General features: G+C 41.1%; 2 protein-coding genes across 3 annotated transcripts in view; both read right to left on the reverse strand.

Moving 5' to 3' along the window:
- Positions 1 to 5,040, reverse strand: part of AKAP11 (A-kinase anchoring protein 11) — a 64,839-nt gene extending 59,799 nt beyond the window's left edge. For both annotated transcript variants that reach the window (XM_063125968.1, XM_063125967.1), the window contains exon 1: positions 4,988 to 5,040. The gene's annotated coding sequence lies outside the window, so the exon portion shown is untranslated. The remainder of the gene's footprint in view (positions 1 to 4,987) is intronic.
- The window catches only part of NAA16 (N-alpha-acetyltransferase 16, NatA auxiliary subunit), a 439,249-nt gene continuing 416,088 nt past the window's right edge, over positions 1,940 to 25,100 (reverse strand). Inside the window, exon 21 of the transcript XR_010025449.1 lies at positions 1,940 to 1,950. The gene's annotated coding sequence lies outside the window, so the exon portion shown is untranslated. The remainder of the gene's footprint in view (positions 1,951 to 25,100) is intronic.

Genomic DNA, 25,100 nt, shown 5'->3' on the forward strand with positions numbered 1-25,100 from the left:
GACTGAGCCCTGGTACTAGGAAAAAAGTTTCCAAGGGTGAGACCTGGCCCAACAAGGCAATGAAACATAACTTAAAAATATGTACATTCCTTCACTAACAGCAATTGGCCCAATATGATACTACCTTACTAATGCTTTCAAGTTCCATGTCTAAGCCAAACTAAGTAAGGCAGGATCACTATGGATTTTCCAACTTCTATATAGCTATTAAAAATACAAAAAACACATGCCTCTTTACACCCATCCAACCTAGCAATAAAAGTACATCAGTTTTAAAGGCATATGGTACACAAGAGATTGAAAGAGCCAACACTAGCCGCTGGCCAACTGCGACATCTTCCAACCCAGTTAAACTCAATAGATTGCAGTTTAGACAGTTAATGTCAATTTGATTCTCTTTTTACTACTGCGAAATCCTACAGTGCAGAAATTAGTAATATTTGGCAAAACTCTAAGCATAGTGTGGATAGTAGACACAATTACTTTAGTTCTACCACTGAATTTCTGAATGGTTGTCTTGAGGCCTGAATGTTGGGGCCTAATGGGAAAAACAGTGTCCTTCCCTTAGAAATATTTTAATGTATGTTCCAGCACTGCAAGAGAAGTGCTTAGTCAGTTGACTGCAACTGCCACTATCTTCTTTGACCCCAATGCCTCTGTGCCTTGCCCCCAACTTATCCCTCTTTAATGGATTTTGTGTATTAAGAAAGAAGATCGAAAAAGTAGTAGGAAGACATGGGAGGGTTATAAACGGAAGACAAAATTGTCTTGTCTCCTCGTGAAATTCTACGTTTGAGGCAGGTATAATAAAACACTCATCTAGTCCAACACACAAACTGATATACCACTCTGACAGAAGAGAGCAGCAAGGAGACATAATCCATCTTGCCATTTGCTTTTGTCCAACTTGTGTTAGGAATAGAATTAGCCCTGGAGAACAGTTCTGGAGGAAATGGTGTGAGGGGAAAGGCTGAATCCCTTCTCCTGCACTGCAGTCTCAATCCAGCACAGGGCCCCATGTGGTTGCTATTTTATGGAACCTGTGGGAGAATGAGAGGCACTCTAACCCTAAAAGTTGAGCTGTGATTTCCACCATTCTCTCCTTCCACCTGCACTATATGGATTCTATTATCTGATAGAATAAGATAATGCTGCTGGATGAGGAAAAACAAACTGAAGCTGAATCCAGACAAAACAGAGGTGCTTGCTGTCAAGGACTCTGACCTAGGTTTGGAGGTGTGTCAGCCAGTTCTGGATGGGGCTACACTCCCCCTGAAAGACTGTGTTTACAGTTTGGGGGTGCTCCTGGATCCGTCGCTCCAAATGACAGCCCAGATAGATGCAACGGCCAGGAGTGCCTACTATCAGCTTCGGCTGATACACCAGCTGCGACCCTTCTTAGAGTCAGAAGACCTAAAAACAGTAGTGCACGCGCTGGTAACCTCAAGGCTTGACTTCTGCAATGCGCTCTACGTAGGGCTACCATTGTACCTAGTTCGGAAACTTCAACTAGTTCAAAATATGGCAGCCAGGTTGGTCACCAGTACATCTAGGGGTGAGCATATTACCCCAACATTAAAATCACTCCACTGGCTGCCAATTAGTTTCCAGGCACAGTACAAAGTGTTGGTCATTACCTTTAAAGCCCTAAATGGTTTGGGTCCAGGTTACCTGCGGGATCGCCTTCTCCCATACAGTCCGCTCTGCACACTCAGGTCCTCTGGGGTGAACTTACTTCAGTCAGCTAAAACTAGGCTGACATCAGTTTCCCAGAGGACCTTTTCTTATGTCGCCCCTGGATTATGGAACGGCCTGCCGGAGGAGATTCGTAAAATGAACTCTATGTGTGATTTTAAGGCAGCTTTAAAGACTAGCCTTTTCCGGCAGGCCTATCCAGATCAATGTAAAATCAAGAATTTTTTAAGATGTATTGATTCCTGTTCCAATGTTGTTCTCCACCTCGATCCAAAGGGAGAGGCGGGTAAGAAATAAATATATTATTATTATTATTATTATTATTATTATCTCAGCCAAGCGCAAACTTTAACGTCTTAAGTGTGGCAGAAGAGGTTGTAAACATACATTCACTGCCCAACAAACGTACCGGTTTGTGCGTTCTTCAAACCAGTTCTGCCCCACTAAAAAAAATATCAAATCAGAGCGGAGCACAGCCCTAATAAGAAGAGCGTTGGGAATTTGTGAAGTGTGTGAGTCCAAGTGCGTCTGAAGAGAAAAGAATTTAGATTCTAGAGACTTAGGACTGGTGTGAAGAGAGTGAGGTGGTTGGTGTGTAGAGAGTTTAAATCAGGCAGGAATGAAAGTATTATATTTTGATTTAAAGCTTTTAAATAACAATAAACATCATTATTGTTATTTAAAATATTAGTTATTTAAACTAGGAGGAGGGCTTTCTCCGCTGTGGCATCCTGGTTGTGGAATGAGCTCCCCAGAGAGGTCCGCCTGGCGCCTACACTGGCGCCTACTGGCGCCTTTCGTCGCCAGCTGAAGAACTTTTTATTCTCTCAGTATTTTAACACTTAATTTTAACTTACATTTAAATTTTACTGTTCTAACTCTGTATTTTAATCTTATATCCATACCATACTTCTTTATTGCAATCCATAGATCCATGAGAAAACAAGAATCAAACATGAAATCATACAGTTAGAGCTATTATCAACTTTCATCTAATACACAGAGAGCTCTAATCCTGGCTGCCACTGTAAGAAATTTAGCAACAGCCAAAGTTACTCTTGAGGACTTATCTTCCAACAGAAACTTAACATAAAATTTGTCTGGACTTCTGGACAGTTTACTCAACAATGGGGTGATCATAAGATGGCGGGCCTGATTATAAAAGCTACAAGACAGAAGGATATGCTCCATCGTCTCCACTTCCATATTCTTACAGGGGCACCGTCGTTCCTGATAAAGGGACACCATCATATCTGCCCTGAAGTAATTCAATAGAATAAACATTGCATCTGGCCTTGGAGAAAACAATACGATATTTAGCCACCGACAGGTTCTTTAGATTGTCAGCCAGCTGAAGAGGCCCAACGTAATGAACATGCAATGCACTGGGAGAGCAAGAAACATAAGAGCGAGTACGTAAGTCACAGAAGGCTATATCCCACAATCTTTGTTTGACAGATTTAAAAGCAAAATTCAAGCCCAGATTAAGGGGGAGGGATGAGGAGAGACCGATTGAAGCTGCCTTCCTGGCAAGAAGCTTGGACCAGCTATTCACATAGATGTCCTGAGCCAGACATAAAAGCAGACCTGAGCCCCTCCCAAAAAGACTAACTTCCATCCAAAATTTTAAGGCAGACCACCAAGCCCTAAGCGAAAGAGAGCTTTCCCCGGTTTCCAACAAAAGTAAGGAATTAGGGACACACTTTGGGAGTTGAAGAATGGTCCTCAAATACCTTGTCTGTAGCCTATCTATCTCAGATGTTAACCCCCCTATCCAGATGTTGGAGGCATATAAAAGCTGGGCTGCAGACTTGGCATTAAACACTTTGATGGCAGACGGTATAAACATTCCCCCTTTAGTAAAGAAAAAGCGTGTTATTGCGGCTGAACTGACTGAAGGTTTATTAAGAGTGGCCGATCTATGGGCACTCCAGGACAGGGTATGATGGAATAACAGCCCCAGGTAAGAGAATTTTTTCACCTGTTTCAGTATATGCCCGTCAAGGGACCACCGACGTTGAAAAAATCTATTTTCAAAGACCATGACTTTAGATTTCTCAGAATTAATTTTCAGATCGTTGGTCAAACAAAAGTTGGAGAATTTCATTAAAAGAGGTTTCAAACCAGGTCTAGAACGGGAGAGAATAACAGCATCGTCTGCGTAAAGTAAAATAGGAATTTTCCTTGCGCCAAGTTTGGGCAAATGTCCTTCATGGTCAGACAGGGCCTCCTCAATATCATTTATGTATAGGTTAAATAGCGTAGGTGCGAGGATACAGCCCTGTCTTACTCCTCTAGACATAAGAATTTTATTTGAAAGCTGTCTCTGTGTGCCACATCTAACTCGCATCCTGCTGTCGCTATATAGAACCATTATAAGATTAAGAAGTCTTTTGTCCACCAGGATTTTATCTAATTTCTCCCATAGTTTAGTTCTAGGGATGGAGTCGAAAGCGGACTTCAGATCCATGAAGGCGACAAACAGTTTGCTACGTAGAAATTTAAGATGTTTCTCCGCTAAGTGAAAAAGAATCAGACCATGATCAGAGGGTCTGATCTTATATACTCTGTATTTTAATCTTATATCAATTTTGCTGCGTGGTTTTATCCTGGTTGTGCTTTTTATACTGTATTTTTTGTATTTGTGCTTTTAACCTGTTGGTTGTTTTATTATGGTTTTAATTTTTGTGAACCGCCCAGAGAGCTTCGGCTATTGGGCGGTATAGAAATGTAATAAATAAATAAATAAATATTTTGTTAGCTACCAAATGCCACGTGTGTCAGCTTGGCATTATTCACCTGCCTTACAGTTATTATTAAAAAAAACATCACCCCTGTCTTCACCCTTTTGCTGACCTACCTTACAGGGTTGTTGTAACCTTTAGTGACAACACACTTCAATCACTTGAAAAGCAAAATGTAAGCGTGAAGTATGGCGATTAGGTTTTTGGATGTCGACTAGGCATAACGGAGTCCCCCTTTTCACCAACTATTTAGAGAGAGACGTGGGGGTGGAGGGGGGAAGCAGGGGGAGGCAGAGGGAAGGACTTGGGGGGAAGCTTTTCCCAGGACGCAAGAGAGGAGACCCATAGAAATGGGGAAGGGGCGGAGGATGGGGAGGGAGGCGCGCCGGAATGGAGCCACCACAAGTCCACGACGAGGCGCGGGGCAGGGAGAAGCTCTGACAGGACCCTCGGCCGTTGCTGGCCGGCAGCCCGCTCCCCCCCCCGCCTCCCCCCACCCCGAGAACCTGTCGCCTCAGCGGCTCTCGACTCGCCCCCCCCTCACTCACCGCTTGCCCGGCTCAAACCTCGGGCGGGCCTCACCGCCTGGGCAACCAACGAGACGCGTTCCTTTCACCGGCGGGCGGGCGGGCGGGAAGGAGGGCAGACATCACCGCCGCCGCGGTCGCCTCATCTCTTTGCGCTGCCCCGCGTTCCTCTCGCGAGACTCGCCCCTTCCATCGCCGGCCTCCGATGGTTTCTGCGTCCGCCGTCGCCCCCGTTAGCTCGCTCTCGCCGGGGAGGCCGCCGGCATCACACGGAGGCGTCCTCGGGGCGGCGGCGGCGGCTGACGTCCCCCTCCGCATGCTCAGTCGCGGCGGCCCGAGGCGGAGGCTTCTCTTCGGCGAAGAGGGGGCAGGAGAGGCCGAAGCGCGGAAAGCCCGCGCGTGGCCCAGGAGGAAAGGCCGCGGGCGAAGCAGGAGGCTTCCTCTCTCTCTGTCTCCCTCCCTCCCTCTCTCTCTTTCTCTCTATACCTGTCTCTATCTCTGTCTCGCTCTCTCCCTCTGTCTCTCTCTCCCTCTCCCACTCTCTCTCTCTCTCTCTCTCTCTCTCTCTATATCTTTCTCTCTGTCTCTCTCTATTTCTCTGTCACTCTCTCTCTCTCTCTCTTCCTCTCTCTCTCTGTCTCTCGCTTCCTCTCTGTCACTCTGTCTCTCTATCTCTGTCTCTTTCTGTCTCTCTTTCTCTCTCTCTCTCTGTTTCTCTCTGTCACTCTGTCTCTCTCTCTCTTCCTCTCTCTCTCTGTCTCTCGCTTCCTCTCTGTCACTCTGTCTCTCTATCTCTGTCTCTTTCTGTCTCTCTTTCTCTCTCTCTCTCTTTCTCTCTGTCACTCTCTCTCTCTTCCTCTCTCTCTCTGTCTCTCGCTTCCTCTGTCACTTTGTCTCTCTGTCTCTTTCTCTCTTTCTGTCTCTCTCCCTCTCTCTCTCTCTGTTTCTCTGTCACTCTGTCTCTCTCTCTCTCTCCCACTGTCACTCTCTCTCTCTCTGTCTGTCTCTATTTCTCTGTCACTTTCTCTCTCTCTCTCTCTATGTCTCTTCCTCTCTCTCTCTCCCTCTGTCTCTCTCTTACTCTCTCTCTCTCTGTCTCTCTCTCTCTCTCTCCCTCTCTCTATTTCTCTCTGTCTCTCTGTCTCTATCTATCTCCATCTCTCTCTGTCTCTCTCTCTCCCTCTCTCCCTGTTACTCACTCTCTCTCTCTCTCTCTCTCTCTCTCTCTCTCTCTCTCTCTCTCTTTATTTATTACACTTATATACCGCCCCCATAGCCAGAGCTCTCTGGGCAGTTTACAGAAATTCTAAAATTGAGATTAAAAACGAGTATACAAAATTTAAAAATACAGAGCATACACACATAAAGCATTAAAAACTGTTAAAAAAAACTAAATGTGGGTGATTAAGATATGCCGCCATATGCCTGGGCAAAGAGGAAAATCTTAACCTGGCGCCGGAAAGATAGCGTTGGCGCCAGCCAGGCGAACCTCATCAGGGAGATTGTTCCAGAGTCTGGGGGCCACCACCAAAAAGGCCCTGTCCCTCGTTGCCACACTCCTCCGAGCCTCTCTCGGAGTAGGCACCCGGAGGAGGACCTTAGATGTTGAATGTAGTGACCAGGTATATTCACGTCGGGAGAGGCATTCCAACAGGTATTGTGGTCCCAAGCCGTGTAAGGCTTTATAGGTCAAAACCAGCACCTTGAATTGGGCTCGGAAAACTACAGGCAGCCAGTGCAAGCGGATCAGACCAGGTGTTATATGATTGAACCTTCTGGTTCTCGAAATCAATTTAGCACTGCATTATGCACGAGTTGCAGCTTTCGAACTGTCTTGCATACATCACACCATGCGCATCGTTTCAGATACACGCACGCACACTACATGGGGTGTATTTTATTTATTTTATTTATTATTGCATTTATATCCCACCTTGCAGCGTACATAATCCTCTTCCTCCTCTCCACTTAATCCTCACAACAACAGCCCTGTGAGGTGGGTTGGGCTGAGAGTCTGTGGGCTCATCTACACCAAGCAGGATATTCCACTATGAAAGCAGTATATAAAAGGCAGGAGCCAAAGGACTGCTTTATAGCGGTATTGAAGCACACTGACAACTGTTGGGCCCTATGACACATCTATACCAAGCAGGATATAAGACTGTGAAAATGGTATGAAAGCAGTATATGCCCTGTGTCAATGGGCCCCAACACTTCAATATATAAAATGGCTCCTGCCTTTTATATACCGCTTTCATAGTGGAATATCCTGCTTGGTGTAGATGAGCCCTAAGACTGGCCCAAAGTCACCCAGGGGGTTGCCATGGCCGAGTGGGGACTAGAACCCGGATCTCCTGACACCCAGTCTGACACTCTAGCCAATACACCACACTGGTGTAAACAATATAATGATAGGAAAAGCAGCTTAAACAGCGCTGCAATTAGCCAAAAACCCTAGATCCCAGAAGGAGGCAACCAAGAATTAAAATTTTTAGTAAAGCAACTGGCAAAAACTAGAATAAATTATTCTCTCAGCATTTTAACAGTCTATAAATTTAATTTTAACTTGGCTGTTTTAAATTTGTATTTTAAATTTGTATTTCTGCACTGCTGCTGATTTTATCCCGGTTGTGCTTTTATATTGGATTTTATATCATGTTTTTATACTATACTTTGAATGGTTTTAATTTTTGTGAACCACCCAAGGAGCTTCAGCTATTGGGCGGTATAAAAATGCAATAAATAAAAATACATTTCTATCAAATGTTTCAGCTTCCAGCTTTGTCAGTGACTGTATGAGAGCTGAAACCTAGCCAACACCTAGGGTGGCAGTTATAGTATGTTAGTGCTTTGGATGGAATTCCTAGATATTTATTTATTTATTACATTTTTATACCGCCCAATAACCGAAGCTCTCTGGGCGGTTCACAAGTAGTACTAAAAGTGGTGGTTTGCATGATTAAACAGCCCACCTTCCAAATCTGGCCATTCTGGGTTATGCAAGGGTAAACAATCTGGGTTATGCAAGGGTAAACAATCCAGGGTCTGGCACGCATTGTGGCTCACCGTGGCTTGAACAATCCACAGTGGGCTGTTTTGATTGCGTGAACCAGCTCAATGTGTGCAGTCTATAAATCCAAGTTCTCCCTTTTTTCGAGAATTGTCAAGTTAGATGGTTGGACTTCTCCACATGGGGCTTATATAGTGCGAACAAGATTGGTTACTCACGGAAGTTTGTGGGTCCTTTACATGACATTAACAACCTTCAGTGCCCCTCCCATGGTTTGTGACCTTTAACCCACCATTGTAAAGCACAGGGAAACTCAGATTTTTCTCTAGGAAGCTGTATAAGTGCTTTACATTCTGTGTATTTCTGTAATGGCACTATAACAGTAGCGCCATCTAGTGGCTGTAAAATGAAACATATAGAACTTGCAGAGAAATAAAACAACATGTGTCTGCCTGTGTAAAGAAGCTGATGTTAATCCTGCAAAGAATCCAGAAGCAGAAATCCTGGTAAGAGTGCAGGTGTTTATTCTCGTGTCATGAAGGCTGTTCTGTTGGAAATATTACTATGTCTGAAAGCTTGTGGCCATCAGAATTAAAGTATTTCACCACAGTTATTCTGTCTTCTTTGTTATTCTTTGTGGTTTCTGAAGATCAGTGGTGGTTTTGCCAACATACTGCATGTGGCAACCAGGGCACTTGCACTCAGTGACGTATATTAATTGCACTGTTAAATTTGCAAGTTTTGTTCTGTTTATTAAGATAGTTTTTTCCCAGTCGTTGTGCTACTGAATGTTGTTTCACACAAATAAGAGCAGATAGCTGGATGTAATGGTGCAATTGATGATGGGTGTTTTGATTCCTGCTCTCACAAGAAGCTTGTGCAAATTTGGTGGCTGGCGGAAGGCAAAAACAAGTGGCTTGTTCATGGCTTTTGCAGGAATATGAGTGCATCCAACCATAAAAGTCACCTGCAATAGTACCACAAAGATGACACATCCTTTTTCTTGATGTTCTTCAAACCATCAGAGAAGGCAAGTTTATGGATCTTTTTGGCTAGCCAACTGTTATTGCCTTCTGCCAGCCACCAAATCTGCACAAGCTTCTTGTGAGAGCCTGAAGTTCTTGTGAACTTGGAGAATAATGCCACCTCCTGTACTTCTCTTGCAATCTGGGAATTCCATCCACAGCACCAACATTCTATAAATTTCACCCCAGGTGATGGCTGTGTTTCAGCTCTTATACAGTCAGTGATGAAGCAAACCTGAAACATTTGATAGAAATTAAAGAAAATGTGTTTTTACCCCTAAAGATTTTTTCTGCTTCTGCAAACCTTGGAGTTATCCCCAAGTCTGGCAATACCTCCTAGTTGTGAGTGGGTGCCCTTGTTCTGACTACATAAGCAGGAACACCTTCAACTGAAGATCACTATTGCTATACAAGCCTTAGACTTACAACAAAATGTTGTCGTGTGTACAAACTCCTGCCCGGGTTTGTAGCCCCTCCATTCCACTCCTCCTCCTCCTCTCTCATTTTCTATTTCCCCATCTCCCAACAGTCAACCAGCATGCTCATTTATTTATTTGTTTATTTATTACATTTTTATACCGCCCAATAGCCGAAGCTCTCTGGGCGGTTCACAAAAATTAAAACCATAATAAAACAACCAACAGGTTAAAAGCACAAATACAAAATACAATATAAAAAGCACAACCAGGATAAAACTACGCAGCAAAATTGATATAAAATTAAAATACAGAGTTAAAACAGTAAGATTTAAATTTAAGTTAAAATTAAGTGTTAAAATACTGAGAGAATAAAAAGGTCTTCAGCTGGTGACGAAAGGAGTACAGTGTAAGCGCCAGGCGGACCTCTCTGGGGAGCTCATTCCACAACCGGGGTGCCACAGCAGAGAAAGCCCTCCTCCTAGTAGCCACCTGCCTCACTTCCTTTGGCAGGGGCTCACGGAGAAGGGCCCCTGTAGATGATCTTAAGGTCCGGGCAGGTACATATGGGAGGAGGCGTTCCTTCAAATAACCTGGCCCCAAACCGTTTAGGGCTTTAAATGTTAATACCAGCACTTTGAATCGGGCCCAGACCTGGACTGGCAGCCAATGAAGTTGTAAAAGGACTGGCGCAATGTGATCTCGCCAGCCAGTCCCTGTTAATAAACTGGCTGCCCTGTTTTGTACCAGCTGAAGCTTCCAGACCGTTTTCAAAGGCAGCCCCACTTATAACGCATTGCAGTAATCCAAGCGAGAGGTTATCAGAGCCTGGATAACTGTAGCTAGGCTATCTCTGTCCAGATAAGGGCGTAGTTGGTATATCAGCCTAAGCTGATAAAAGGTGCTCTTTGCCACTGAGTTCACCTGTGCCTCAAGTGACAGTTCTGGATCCAAGAGCACCCCCAAACTACGGACCCGATCCTTTAGGGAGAGTGCAACCCCGTCCAGGACAGGGCAAACATCACCTCGCAAACATTTCCCATTGGGCTGCTTTTAGGGGCCCAGCTACTTTTTCTAAAGTATTTAGGAGTTCTACAAACGTTTTGCTCCCCCACCCCTCACTTCACTGTGCTCTGCCCCAGATGCCAAACGGTCCCATTTTGGCTACTGGCATTTGAAGAATAGGTATACTTTGAAATGCAGTTCACATGTTATTCTAGTTTCTCTAGTGTGTGTGATATCATGCTGTATTTTATGGTTTTAATTGTGAGCTGCCCAGAGAGCCTTGGCTATTGGGAAATATAAAATATAAATAAATAAATAAATAAATATGCAGATAATTCAAAATTAACTCTACAAAATGCGTAAGATCCAACATGACAAACTGATATTATGGATGCTTCCAGACAAGGCATTTATCACACCATTACCCTGTCTCATTCATAGAATTTTATGGCTGGGAAGTGGATTAATTACCATGGAAAATTTGGTATCAAAACATGGAATAGCTGCACAATGCCTTCTGATGGGTACAACTCGGAGCCCGACGTCAGGAACCTGCTAGATGCTATAAACTTCAATTCTAAGACACACTTGTTTCCCCATATAAACATCTCTAAAAACGGGGTGCGTCTTAGAATCGTGGGTGCGATTATTATTCTTAGAATCAAAGTTTTTTTTTCTGTTGGTGGTACTGAAATTAGTGTGCGTCTTACAATCGATGGTGTCTTACAATCGAAGAAATACGGTAGTACAAATTTGTCCTTGTTGATAATGTAAGCAGAAGAAGGGAAATATTTTGGTGTGGATCCCAAGGACTTACAGTCACTTTTTGAAACACTGGAATGACATGTAGTGATGTTTCTTGTTGGGGGGATGAGACCTATTCAAAAGAATCTTTTATCTGTTTTCTTTTGCAGGACGAAAACTGGAAGACAGCTAGAAGATTGGACAGTGATATAAATAGGTAAACTAGTTCAAGTGCTACATGTTCAGTTGGAAGAGTCTTGTGCGTCACTAGACGTGCCCTCAAAAGAATGCCTTGAGGAGTGAGCCAGGGGTATCTATTCATATGAACACTGATAAGTGAAATGTAAATTTGAGAATTGATCATGCGACAGGTACTGTAAGCAGAGCCAGAGAAGGTCCGTATTTTGCCATAGCTCCTGGTGTGGATGCATTTTCAACTGAGAAAAGGGTATCTGCAGCTTGTGGAAGTACTGCCACCATCTGCATTTGGGAGAAATTGCCCATTACAGCTGCAAGTCGTTGGGGACTATGTTACCTTATCTTCTAAGTGGCAGTCAGACATCCATCCATACTCAAAGAAAACATCTTTCTTCTGTTGCATGGTGAATGATAGCCTTCCACAGCAGCAGTAGCAGGCATGACATATAGAGCATTATTTGTCCCTCTTATCCTGTCATAACTGGGTTCAGACAACATGGGCTGTCATTGAGCTGTGGGTTGTTGCTGACACGTGGGTTATTATGTTGCCTGAACCCAGCCATGCTAACAAACCATGCTTTGTTAACCATGAACCCATGAATATAATCCATGGTTTGTTGTTGGGTTGTGAACTGTGGGTTGTTCGTGGTTAACAAACCATGGTTTGTTAGCATGGCTGGGTTCAAATAACCCACACCCAACCTTTGAGTGTGGTTCATTGTGTTGTCTGAACCCAGACACTGTGTTCCAATGGTGGTTTTGCCTGCAGGGAGCCCTCCCTCACCCCACCCTATTCATGGAACTTTTAATGTATACCCACTAGAATACACTCTCATTGTGGAAGTCAGTATTGGGTATCCTACCTCAGTGGCATTTTTACAACAGTTCCACAATTGGACAGGGTACACCCCAGTCCTGGATGGGTTGCTTCTCTCTCTGATCGGCTTGGCTTCACCATTTGAAATGCAGTAGAGCTGCAATACAGGTAAAGGGATGGCGGAAATAGACACCTGGAGAAATTATTACTACGCAGTGCAAGTATCCAAGGTGACATGAGTGTGTAGGGCAAGATGGGAAGCAGGCAGTACTTTGGCCGTCTGCTATGTGGGACCATTGGTCAGTTTATTCCAGTACCAGCTACTTGGATTGGCTGAAACACTCCAGTCTCTCAAACAGGGTTCTTTCCTGGCCTTCCTACCTGAGATCTTTTAACTAGATTTGCCAGGGCTTGAACATGGAACCATCTGCATACAAAATCTGTTCTTTACTGCTATGCTACGACTATTCCCAAGCTGGATAACAAGTTCAACAGTACAGAGAACACAAGGTCTGAGGAGGTGGAGATCAGGAAAGTTTAATATCATCACTTCCTTACTAGATCAGTTTCTCCCATAGGATCTGATTTTTTTTACTGCTCAAAAATTAGACTGTCAAGCAGGACAAGCCACATAAACGCCTCTTCTCCTTCCCCAGCCATTTAAGATCTTCTGGGGAGTCCTACTCCAGATTCCATCCAGTGAAAAGGATGGATTAGCCTCTACAAGGAGCAGGGCCTGCTCAGTGACAGCCCTGAGACTCTGAACTTCTTTCCTGGGAGAGGTTTGTTGAACTTCTTTCCTCCGGTCTTTTTGGAAACAGCTGAAGATTTTTTTTCCAGAAAGCCTTTTATTTTAAATTCTTCTTGCTGCCTACTATTTTATTGAATCCTTTGTGCTGCCTACTATTTTATTGAATGCTGTTTTTATTCTATAATTTTGAAACTCTTCTGCAATTTTATGAATAGCAATCTAATAAAAGACACAAATGTGTGTTGCAGTCCTTTAAACCAGATTTTCAAAGATTCAAAAATACTTAGCGAGGTTGTATGTATCTCTTTATTTCAGAAGGAAGATCAAGAGAGTGCCCTTTAAGGGAGGAATCTCTCATAAATGTACAATAAAATCAACCATTGTTTCCAACAGCATACAAAAATACACATCTTCATGACTTCCATACAATAATAAATAGGTAACCATGCATCCAATAATAAAAAGGCACAGAAAACTGGTCACTTAGGAGTCATAAAATTACTATTAACAGAACCACTCAAATATTCTGTACACAGAGATGTAACAATATATCCCAAAGGTGCAAAACACATATAACATCTTTCAAAATAGTATATGCAATAAATATCTCAATTGTATATATTAAAAATAAACCTGTGCCATTGTAAACAGTATGTAAACAAACAAAATTCACTGCTCCTTAAAAATATTACAAGTAACTAAAACCCAAACTTACAACATTTTCTGCTCAACAGATTTCATGGGCAAGTTTGTTAGGCATTTAAACATTTAATTCTTTTTTTTTAAACAGCATAACAGGGTGATCTGCAAAACGTTCCAATGCCATGTGCCTCTTTAAACTGAAGGGCGTCTGGTCTGGCACAATGCTTTGGTAATTGCTAATCATGTAGATATACCGAAGACCCATTGATTTCAACAAGTCTATTTAAGCACGACTAAGTCTGGATGTGACCCTCTGTTTTACAAATAGGTTGATATGTTGATATGTATGATCCCCATTCTCCAAATGGGGAAACTTAGGCACAGAAAGGTTAGATTCTTCACAATCACACCAATTGGGAACAGAGGCAGGGCCCTTGAATTGATGTGGGACTCTGACTGCAGAATGCTCCTTAAAAGAGTTTTGCCTAAATCCTTTAAGCATCATGCAAAAACTTTTTTATTTACCCATGTATTTTTAACATTTTAATTTGAGCACATTTCAGTCTGTTTTAAGATTTTATCTGTTGCCTTTATCCTTGTTTTTGTTGTTTTGAACGTTGTGATACATTACCCTAAAAGTCTAACAGTATAATGGGCACTATATAAATGTTTTAATAAATAAATAAATAAATACAAATATTTCTCCAATTAGATTTGAGTTGTCTTCGCATATTTACTTTCTGATTAACTTATGATGGCATTTAAAAAAGAAACCATATACACCTGTATACTCACAGTAATAAAATCCCTTGGGCAAGAATCCCCAAAGAAGGAAAATCTATGAGCTCTGAAATATTAAACATACAAGTTTAATATTCAGTGTTCAATAATTTATAGCTAACACAGCCAGGAACAGTCTTAGAAATGCCAACATCAAGATGAGAAAAAGTGCAAGAGAGAACAAGCATTAACATTTGAAGATTGCTTCCAACCAAAGCCAGTGGGGTTTCTCTGATGATATTCAATACAAAAATATAACAATATTGCTATCTGATAATTCTTGGCAGTTCTATATGATTGTGGACTTCCCAAGTCTCTGGGCTCAGTAGTTATCTCTTGCTGAGAGTCAGTTTCTGTTTTGTTTTACTGAAAGGAGTGGACCTTGCAGAATGGGAAAATAGCCTGCAATGGGCAATATCCAATACTGCTGCTGCACTCCTGTTAATTCTGTTGCACTTTTGTGGCCTACCAATTGCACAACAGGAACTAGCGCTTCCGAAAGTAATCCCAGAACTGAAAGGACACACTTGTTTCCAGGTTGGGGGAGGTCAGAAGAGCTCCCCCTCTATAAGCTCCACAGACCTGCCCTGTTCCAGAAATGAGTGTTTTGCTCATTTCCAATTGCTGCAGGATGCATTAACTTCCTGTTGTTTTAGCAGTGAGTCATGCCAGTGTGGGCGTAGTGTTGGATACTGCCCAATATATTTTATCCTTCTAGGAATATCTAATATTTTGCATAACTGCCATCCACAGGCAGAACTCACTTGGTAGTGTTTTCAGCATTTGTTGACAGCAAAGTTACCTTGGAGGTTCTCGACTTCTGAACATACGTGGCAGTGAGATACTAGCCTTATCAGTGATCAACACACCCTATAATACACAGACACTGGCAGAAGCATTTAAAACACAAACTGTGCTTTATTGTTTTATGGTTTTTAAACTCCCACTGTACACAAGTCCTAAAAGGAAGCAGTAGTGTTATATGTTGACCAGGAAAAGGTTTCTTTTTTCTTTTTCATAACTCAAATTAACTTAAAATCAGTCCACTGTGTTGCATATAACCACACCACAAATACTCAACTGGCTTTACAAATATCTTAGGTAGTTGCTACATGCAAGCCATCACGTAACAGGTGATTGCTGAATGCTCACTGCAAGCTCATACAACAGAAAGGGCATCAATTTTACCTATGTGAAAGTCCACTAGCATAACGCTCTTCTAGTCCAGACTCACAGTGCCAAGGGCCCACTGCAGGGCAGAGCCATGTTTATTAAGAAGCAAGTGTTTCCCAGCAGGTCACACAGTTCCAGATTAGTTCCAAGTTAAAATTAGGAGTAGCTATCAGGCGCATTCTGCCATGCCTCACAGTAACACAATTACTTGATCTTCCCATAGATATTTAAATAGTTCAGGCAAGATTCAGTCATAGTTAAGTACTTTTAAAAGCCACTGATTTCGTGGGGAAAGATTTGTGCATACCCTTTATTAACACACTGCATGCCAAGCCCTGTTAGCTCATATTGGCCAAAGTAGAAAGTGACACTTTGCATTCACAATTCCACCTTCCATTGATAGAAATGGGGGGGGGGGGATTAGCTATGCAGGTCCAGGGCTGGCATAGCTGATGGGCCTGAAGCAGCTTTGAATCCTGTGGATCCAAAGCCAGCCCCTCTCCGCCCCACCTCTGGAATGCCCCATTATGGGGCTCTGTGCTGGTGGTAGCTTTCTACCCAACTGGGTGCAGCAGCAGGTCCTCCGCCACAGAGGCGTTCTCATCTGGTGGTGCTCCTCTCTGCCGTAAAAAGGCCAGAACAGAGCTACCAGTATACAATCCTGACCCACTCCAGCTAATGACATCAGGGCAGGCGGATGGCACTGTAAAGCATGAGTTTCCCACCATTTCTCTTGATTCAAAAAAAGCTGTTATTAAAGCTATCCACCTTGTTTGTTTACATTCCCTACTTTTCATGCGGACCAGAGTAATTTTGTGCATGCTATGAATGTATATGTAACATTCACGGGGCAGTCACGGGGAGGCATGACTGCTTTTACTTATTTAAGTAGAGCTTAAAGTGACAAATTCCATTTTCCATCAATACAATATCCATCTTCATGAGAGAAACTTTTTGTTTCTATTTCTAATATTTAGGTGCATTGGGTCTCATATTTAAAGTTAACTATGCATACAATGCATTTACACAACTGGAATATATATAGAAATGTAAAATGATATGTTGAATGTAAACATTTACCGTAATGTATGTGCTATTTCAGCAGGCGTTTTCAGAATATTGCCTTAAATAAGGATCTGACTGCTCTTAGTGCCTTTTAGGTTTTTTAATATGTTGCTGTCATTTGCTATGTATTAGTGTAAGCTGCCATGAGTAATGTGTAGAAAGGCAGGGCTAAAATTGTAGAAATTAAAATAATAATAATAATCATCATCATCATCATCATCATCATCATCATCATACTACATTGCATATGTGTAAGAAAAACTTATACTGCTGTTCTTTCAATATAAGATTCAGGCTGCAATCCTATATACTCTTAACTTGCAGAGGATCTACACTACTGCTTTAAAATGGTTTATAACAGTTTTGACAACTGTTGGGGCCCAGGGCACACCCCATATTCAGTTTTTAAACCGTTTTCAAAGTGTCATATCCTGCTTGGTGTAGATCTGGCCTGGGAGTAACTTCCATTGAACTCAGTGGAACTTATTTGTGAGTACACATGTCAAAGATTGCTCTGTCAGTGAACTGGCAATGTAGCCCATCCTCTTCATCATTAATTTAAAATTAAGAGGTAAAAATATGTGAACAACAGTTTGTCCCACAACTGATAAACTAGTACCAGTTATGATATTTTTGGCAGGCTGCAGCGTGAGTTGAAAGGATGTGCCTCAACTCACTTTTATTAGAAAGTAAGAAAGACCAACTTTCCATGACGATGCATCCAGACATACCTGTCCACCTCAAGCAAATTGTGATCCTGTATTGGTTCAGCAAGCTTCCAGTCACTGCCAGAAAGTAATGTTTATCATTCTTAATTCTGTAGCCTCTGGTAGTATCTATGAAGCCAGTATTCACATAGACTAAATGCAAAGTTGAGATCTGATGCTTTGGTGCTTGGCTATCTAGGGTGTTTCCAGACATAGGACTCTCACTGCTACCAATCAAAAAGCTTTGTGCAGCTATTCTTTTTCTCCTTAACAGATTTTCCGCAGCAAGAATGAAGGTGGAAGAAGCGGTGAGCAAACACGAGATAGTTATGAGTGGAAGATGATGAAGTTTGGGGGGGGGGGTATAATTTTATGAATAAAGCACAGCAATGGCCTAGTAAAAGACTCATCTGGTTTTTATGTGGTCCAAGAGAACCACTTTACACTATAGCCCCCTTTACACTATACACAGCACACACCAAAATTATTAAAACAAAAGAACAACTTTAAAAAAGTAATTAGAACTTTCAATTGTTCCCAGAGCCTACTCGTTTACTTCACGTCAAATTCCAAAATAAAATATATGCTTTTTATGTTTTTAAATTTTGTATATTTGTTTTAATGTTTACTGTTTTTAACTTTTGTAAACCGCCCAGAGAGCTTCGGCTATGGGGCGGTATATAAATGCAATAAATAAATAAAAATAAATAAATGCAACAATATTCAAACATTACCACAAATCCATACATGCCTTAACGACCATAAGGGTCAAATAAAACACTGCGACCCAGTTCACAGATTACGCCTGCTATTCTTGGGTTGTTTGCAGCGATGAGTAAAGCCCGAGAGTGGCATGCTAACTGATTCCTCTTTTAATCAACAACACAGGAATGTCTTGTTCCTGAGTTGTTTCATGACATGCAAACCTGGGTACTCTGGACTGTTTATGGGTTAAGGAACACAAAGTTAGTCCAACAAGAAGTCATGGGCAATTGCGGGATTAACTCTGAGTTGTTTAGTCCATAAACAACCCATATTGTCTAGACTTTATTTGCCTACAGCAATTCTTGGGTTACATATTGCTACCATGACATGCGAACCAAGTGTACAAGTCCATCCTGAAAAGCATATTTCTTTCCCGTCTAAGCTGCTATTTGGCAGCTCAGAACAAGATCAATAGAGCTAGTTGCTTTCTACACTACAAGTTTTGACTTGTAAGATACTTTCCTAAGAGAAATAAAATTTATTGTTATTTTAAGTTATAGCATTAAAAGCAGCATTATCCATTCCCATGGTTATAGGAGATGAGTACATTAGCGTGTGCCCTAGTTCTACAAGGACACACCACTAAACCACTCATTTCTGTCATTTCATATATGGTTGTGCACAGTGGAATGATCCAAAAGCCTACGCCAAATGTTCCGCTTAGAAAAACAACTGTCTCTCTAACATACGACAAAACAAAACTGAATGCCAAGTTAAATGCTGTTTCTGACATATTGTTTCTCTCTCCAAATAGCTATTGAAAGGCCACTGTTCTGCCACCCTCTCTCCTTTACTCAACATATACAAATTTACCTAAGTGATACATTTTGAGATTATGGCAACTACAAACTCGAAATATAGTCTTCTATATTTGGGGCTGGTTCACATATGAGCTGGAATGAGTCTATGTGAAGCCCTGGGCTCCTGTACTCCACCCTCTCTTCCTGCTGTGTGGCTCAGAGAAGGACTTCTGCAACATTTAGTTTCACTTTCCACAAATCCTGGCTTATTCTTTTTTAAAAAAAAAATATTTATTGAATTTTCATATAGACTATAAGATACATAACTTACAAATTATATAACTAACACTAAATAATCACACAATCATATCCAACAAATAATACCGTATTTCTTCGATTCTAAGACGCACACCAATTTCAGTACCACCAACAGAAAAAAAGCTTTGATTCTAAGAAATAATGAACGCACCCACGATTCTAAGACACACACCGTTTTTAGAGATGTTTATATGGGGGGAAAAGTGTGTCTTAGAATCGAAGAAATACAGTGCTAATAAGTGCACACACACACACACACACACACACACACACACACACACACACAGGGACCAACTAAACTGCCTAATTAAACATCCTTCCAGAATTGTAATGTCTCTTTTGAAGCTGTACATCCTTTCCTCTTTGATAAAACAAAATTTAAAAATATTCTGCATATGTTTTCAAAATCATTTCTATTCAATAGTCCTCTTTTAACTTTAATGCTACATGTTAACTTATCATTAATAGCAATATCCCACACCTCTTTATATCATTCTTCTATTTGGTAGACACCTTGCACTTTCCATTTTCTAGCTATCATTAGCCTTGAGGCTGTCAATAAATTTGTGATTAAATCTTTAATAGATTCAGTTCCCTGGACCTTATCATAAATTGATAATAATGCCATAGTAGGACATACCTCTAAATTTAACGCAGTTATTTCATTTATCTCTTTAAATACCATTTGCCAAAATTTCTGTAAATATTTACAACTCCACCACATATGAACATAGGTGCCACTTTCCTGGCATCCTCTCCAACATAAGGCCGAATGTTTCTTATCAATTTCATTTAATTTTAACTGGTGTTAGATACCACCTCCAAACCACCTTATAATAGTTTTCTTTTATCCAACATGGTTTTCAAAATACGCATATCCCATATCTTCCCCCAGCTCGGATTACTTATTTGTCGTGTTAAATCATGATCCCATCCTGGCTTATTCTTACTCATGAACCAGATACTGCGGTTTAAAAGAAACCCTGGTCGGTTTTGAAACAAACAAACTTCAAATCATACATTGAAAAACTGTCATGTTTAGAAACTGACCAGTATTTTCATTTAAGAATTTCTTTTAAACTATGATTTCTGATTTGTGGGAAACCAAAAAATCCCACCGTAGACTGGAAACCTGTCTGGTTTGCATATTCCCTGTTTTGGATATTCCTTCAAGATTCCATTCTCCATACTTAAAATTTTATCTTAACCAAATGCAGATAAAACCCACCTCACACAGCCGTACCATCTTTTTTAAAAAACAAAAACAACCAAAACAAAATTCTTTTAAAATATGCAAGCAATTTGCAACAGTAAGTACAATAATAGTTGGCGTACACATGGTTACTTAATTTATTAATTTAATTTATTTAAACTGCAGAATGGGTTTCCTGGCCATATAAGTTACTGTTTGGTACAGACTTTTAGAATTCATGTATTTATTCTTGTATACTGCATTATCCAAAGTTTGTTGGATATTTATCTAAGGCAATTTTTATATTCTCACGCTCACCACCAGGAAGATATGGAGGCAGCCATTGCCACATCTCTCTCCAACTGCACTAGTCCTAAAGCATCCATGAGAGAAGCCTGCATTTATTGCAGTACAAAACTGTGTAGCATCCTGAATAACACAAAAGGGACCAGTTTGCAGTGTAAAAGCACTCTTTAACAATTTAGTCTTCATGAATAATGGACTATATGAATACATGGATTGTGCAATCATTATGGACAGGGACATGAAAGCAAGGCTGCAATTCTAGGCTAAATCTCATTCAGCTCAGTGGGACTTACTTCTAAGTAAATACCTTAGCATCAGGTTGCACGGAGATTAGGGCCAGTTCTACACCAAGCAGGATATTGCACTATGGAAGTGGTATGAAAGCAGTATATAAGAGGCAGGATCTACACTACCGCTTTGAAGTACACTGACACATACCATATACTACTTCCATAACATTTTCATAGTGCTATATCCTGCTTGGTGTAGATCTGGCCAAAGTAAGAATTTGGCCCAATACCACATATTCATAAAAGTTAAAATTGCATAAACAAATCAGATCTTGGATTATTCATATAGGCCACTACAAAGAAGAAATGGTGCAGAATTTTGCCTGATAATAATATAGGATTTATAACATTTCACGAAACAAAGTGTTCTAGTTGCAACTAGGAGATTTACTTGATATTGGCCCTGTCTAAGCCATGGTTCGGCTACTAATCCTTCTGCAGCAAATTATTAATGAGTGTGCTTAAATTGTGGTTATGTAGCCACCCATGGTTAGGAATTGTTCACACAACACTTTAAGTCATGGTTCACATGACATGCTACGCCATAATGTTTAGCTCAAAATGCTTAACCACTGTGGGTTAAGAGTGTCGTCTGAACAGGGTCAGTGGCTTTTTTAAGCCACTGTGGTTTAACATGGATACAAGACTACAAACTTGAAATTGTGGGTGGTAGTTTATAATATCACCGCTATCGCTTTGCATGCCAAATACTACAGAACAAATATCATTTGTTTTAGCTACAGTTGACTGCTAGTATGATATGCTACTCTGCTAGCTTATTTCATGCATTATTTTTTAAAACATGCAACCGAAGCAGACTGCTTTGTGTAAAGGAGCTGGACTTTCAATGGTGTATACACATATTTCCTATTTTGAAACCCAGATAAATTCAGCCAATTTCTTTAGTGTAGGTATCCCTCTATTTCACAGCACTGTCTGAAAACTGACCTCTGATATTTGCTAGTTTGTGTGTTAACATGTTGAACATGCTAAAGTCCATATCTGGCACACAGCCACTTATGCTCAGTAGTCCCTGAGGATGTTCTATGTCTCCTCTGTGATTCAACCTAATATTGGACGCGATGGCCTTATAGACCCCTTCCAACTCTACTATTCTATGATTCTATGATTTTTCTGCACTTGTTGCCTGTAATGAAAAATGATTAGGGAAAGCATTGTAGGTCCCTAGTTGCATGCAAGAATGTTACTGCTTTCATGATTTGTCAAACAACATATTCTTTCCTTTGGTATTTCTTTTATGACTGGCTTTCAGACTATTCCAAATATTCATAGTGTTGTATTATTCACCCGGATAAAACTAATCACAACTGCCAGATAGCTTTACAAGGAAGAGACACTGAATTTTGCCCCAAGCTTTCTTTCTATCTGGAAGGAATCTCCACCTCTCCACCCTAACAACCCAGAAGGGAATGGGACCCTGTTTTTCATCTGACACCAGTTTTCTGTTTTGGGATACTTCAGCCATAGCTAGACCTAAGGTTTAACCCTGGATTGTCCAGGGGTCAAACCTGTTCATCTCGGTGACACACAGGGGATCCAGTGCGAACCCTGGATGATCCCAGAATAAACCTTAGGTCTAGCTGTGGCCTTCATTTCTTTGAACCTTTGTTCTTACCCACACAATTTCAGGGGCAGCGGAAGACTTTGCTAGACTTTCATGTCAGAGAAAGTACAGGTGAAGACCTGGCAGAAGCTTACAGGTACATATGATATGTATTACATTAAAGAGTCCACAAACTGTTTCTCATAGTGATATGGAAATATATCACTACCAATTTGGAAGACGTGATATATTGCTTTTTTTAAAAAAGCAGGTTACTCTTCAATACATAATGCAAAAAGCCCTAATAGTAGATATAAAACTTCAATTAAATTCTTTATTTTTATATTTCTACATACAGGGGATATTGTGATGTTTCACGTTAGATATTATAAGTTCCTGTATTACAATCTCTAAGTGAAAATCCAAAATGGTAGCTGATCTAGTAATAGAATCAAGTGAGAATCTTCCAGTCAACTTCAGCAGATTGATACTTTTTAAGAGTAGAAAAACCTACAGATTCTGTTGCGGAATCAAACTGGGCTGCTATCAAGTATTTCAGGTTTATCTTTTTAAAACCATTTACAAGCCTATCATACCTAGGAAAAATGTAATAGGAAAAACGTAAACATTGCACTATGAATAATTAAAACTAAATTTCATGCTATATTTTATATATTTTTAGTTGTATATAATCAGCGAAGGACCTCTATTAGCAGAATGCATGGCATTATACTGGGGGGTGGGGTGGGGAGCACTTTTCAGTGAAGCCCAGGCCATCCATTGTCAAGGTTATATGTTGGCCATAGTGCAAAATTATTTCCCAGTGGTGATGTTTTCCCATAAGAGTGAATGACAGTCATTCACCTGTATGGGAGAAAATAATGGATGTACTCATAAAATGGCAGGATAAACTCTTCTGTCCCTAGTGGCCTTGGTTTCTTTGAAGGAGGAAGCTCTGCACACCGAAGCTTGCTGAATGTTCCATGTGATTCAACAGGAGACACTGAGAATCAGCTCAAATCTATCTGCGTAACTCAACCACAGTTCCATTTCTCGGTGATGCTAGAATCCAGTGGCTAGAATCTAGTTTTACATACATGATAATGTAGCAGTTTCTACTGGTAATAAAATATCAACTATTTATTCCGTACTAACTCCTCAAATACTTAAAGCAAGAAAGCCAACAAACAAATAAGAAATTTGGCACTCTGCAAATTATACAGGCTTGTAAATGTCAACATTTTAGACTTAAAACATTTCTGTAGTGGATTAACTGCAAGAATCTATTTATAGTGAGGGTAAGCAACCTGGTGTACTTCAGATGTTTTTGACTACAGTTCCCATAATCCGTGACCACAGGTCATGCTCACTGGGCCAGTTGTGAGTTATAGTCCAAAATGTTTGGAGAGCACCACATTGCCTGCCCCTGATTTACAGTATCAAATCCAAGTCTAAAAAAAACTTACTGTACACAAATAAAAGTGTTAATACACAGCACACTAGTGCCAGTACAGATATTTAATTAAGCCATGTCCTCTTCCATTGAAACTAATGGGACTTAGAAATTCTCGCTGGTTTAAGAGCATAAGAAGAGCAATGCTGTATCAAAGCTCCATCTAGTCCAGCATTCTGTTTATTCAGTGGCCAACCAACTGCCCACAGAAAACCCACAAGCCAGGTATGAGAGTAACTGCACCCTCCTCTCCATGTTTCCCAGCAACTGGTGTACATAGGCATACTGCCTCTGATACTGTACTAATAACTAGGGCTGTGAGGAATGGCTCTTCCCTGCTTCGAAATTTGAAGCGGAGCTCCATTAAGGGGCTGCTCTGCTTCGAATATCAAAGCAGCTCTGCTGCTCCACTTTGATCCATTTTTGGATAACCACTCCATTATAGTCTATGGAAATTAACAAAAATGCTTACAGCTCCATCATTTTTAAAGATACAGAGATGAAACTTGGCACCATGATAGCTCTTAAGTAGGGCTTTAGCTATGCCAAGTTTGAAGCAGTTCCATTCATCCCTCTCTGCAGGCTGGCAGAGAGGCAGCAATCAGCTATGCGTGCAGGCACAGAGAGGCAAACAAACTGGACCTGTGAGGTGGGCACAGTGGTACAAGACATAGACGAAGAGAGATGCTTCGCCATCAAAGCATCTCTGTCAAAGCATCTCTCACTGTCTAATGTTTCAAACCACTGTTCCCACCTTGTAGGGCTGGTTTGTTTGCTTTCTGCCAGCCTCTCTGTGCCAGCCCACATAGCTGATTGCTGCCTCTCTGCCAGCTTGCCTGCCTGCCTGTCTCTGGTGATCTCCTTGATGAAACTGTTCAATGTGCAAGACCCCAAAGAGAAGGTTTGACAACCTGAGTTTGAAAGGTATGGCTCTAGCCGTTTTAAAAAATAATAATTTTAAAACCTCAAGCTTAAAAAAAATCTTTAAAATCAAGAGATGAATCCATCTGCTTCAAACTTGGCATGGCTAAAGCCCTACATAAGAGCTATCATGGTGCCAAGTTTCATCTTTTTAACTTTAAAAATGATGGAGTTGTAAGCATTTTTTAAAATTTCCATAGACTACAATGGAGTGGTTATCTGAAAACGGAGTTAACCTCTAATGCGGCTCCT

The sequence above is a fragment of the Elgaria multicarinata genome, chromosome 5 (genome assembly GCF_023053635.1).
Source record: "Elgaria multicarinata webbii isolate HBS135686 ecotype San Diego chromosome 5, rElgMul1.1.pri, whole genome shotgun sequence".
Lineage (NCBI taxonomy): Eukaryota > Metazoa > Chordata > Lepidosauria > Squamata > Anguidae > Elgaria > Elgaria multicarinata.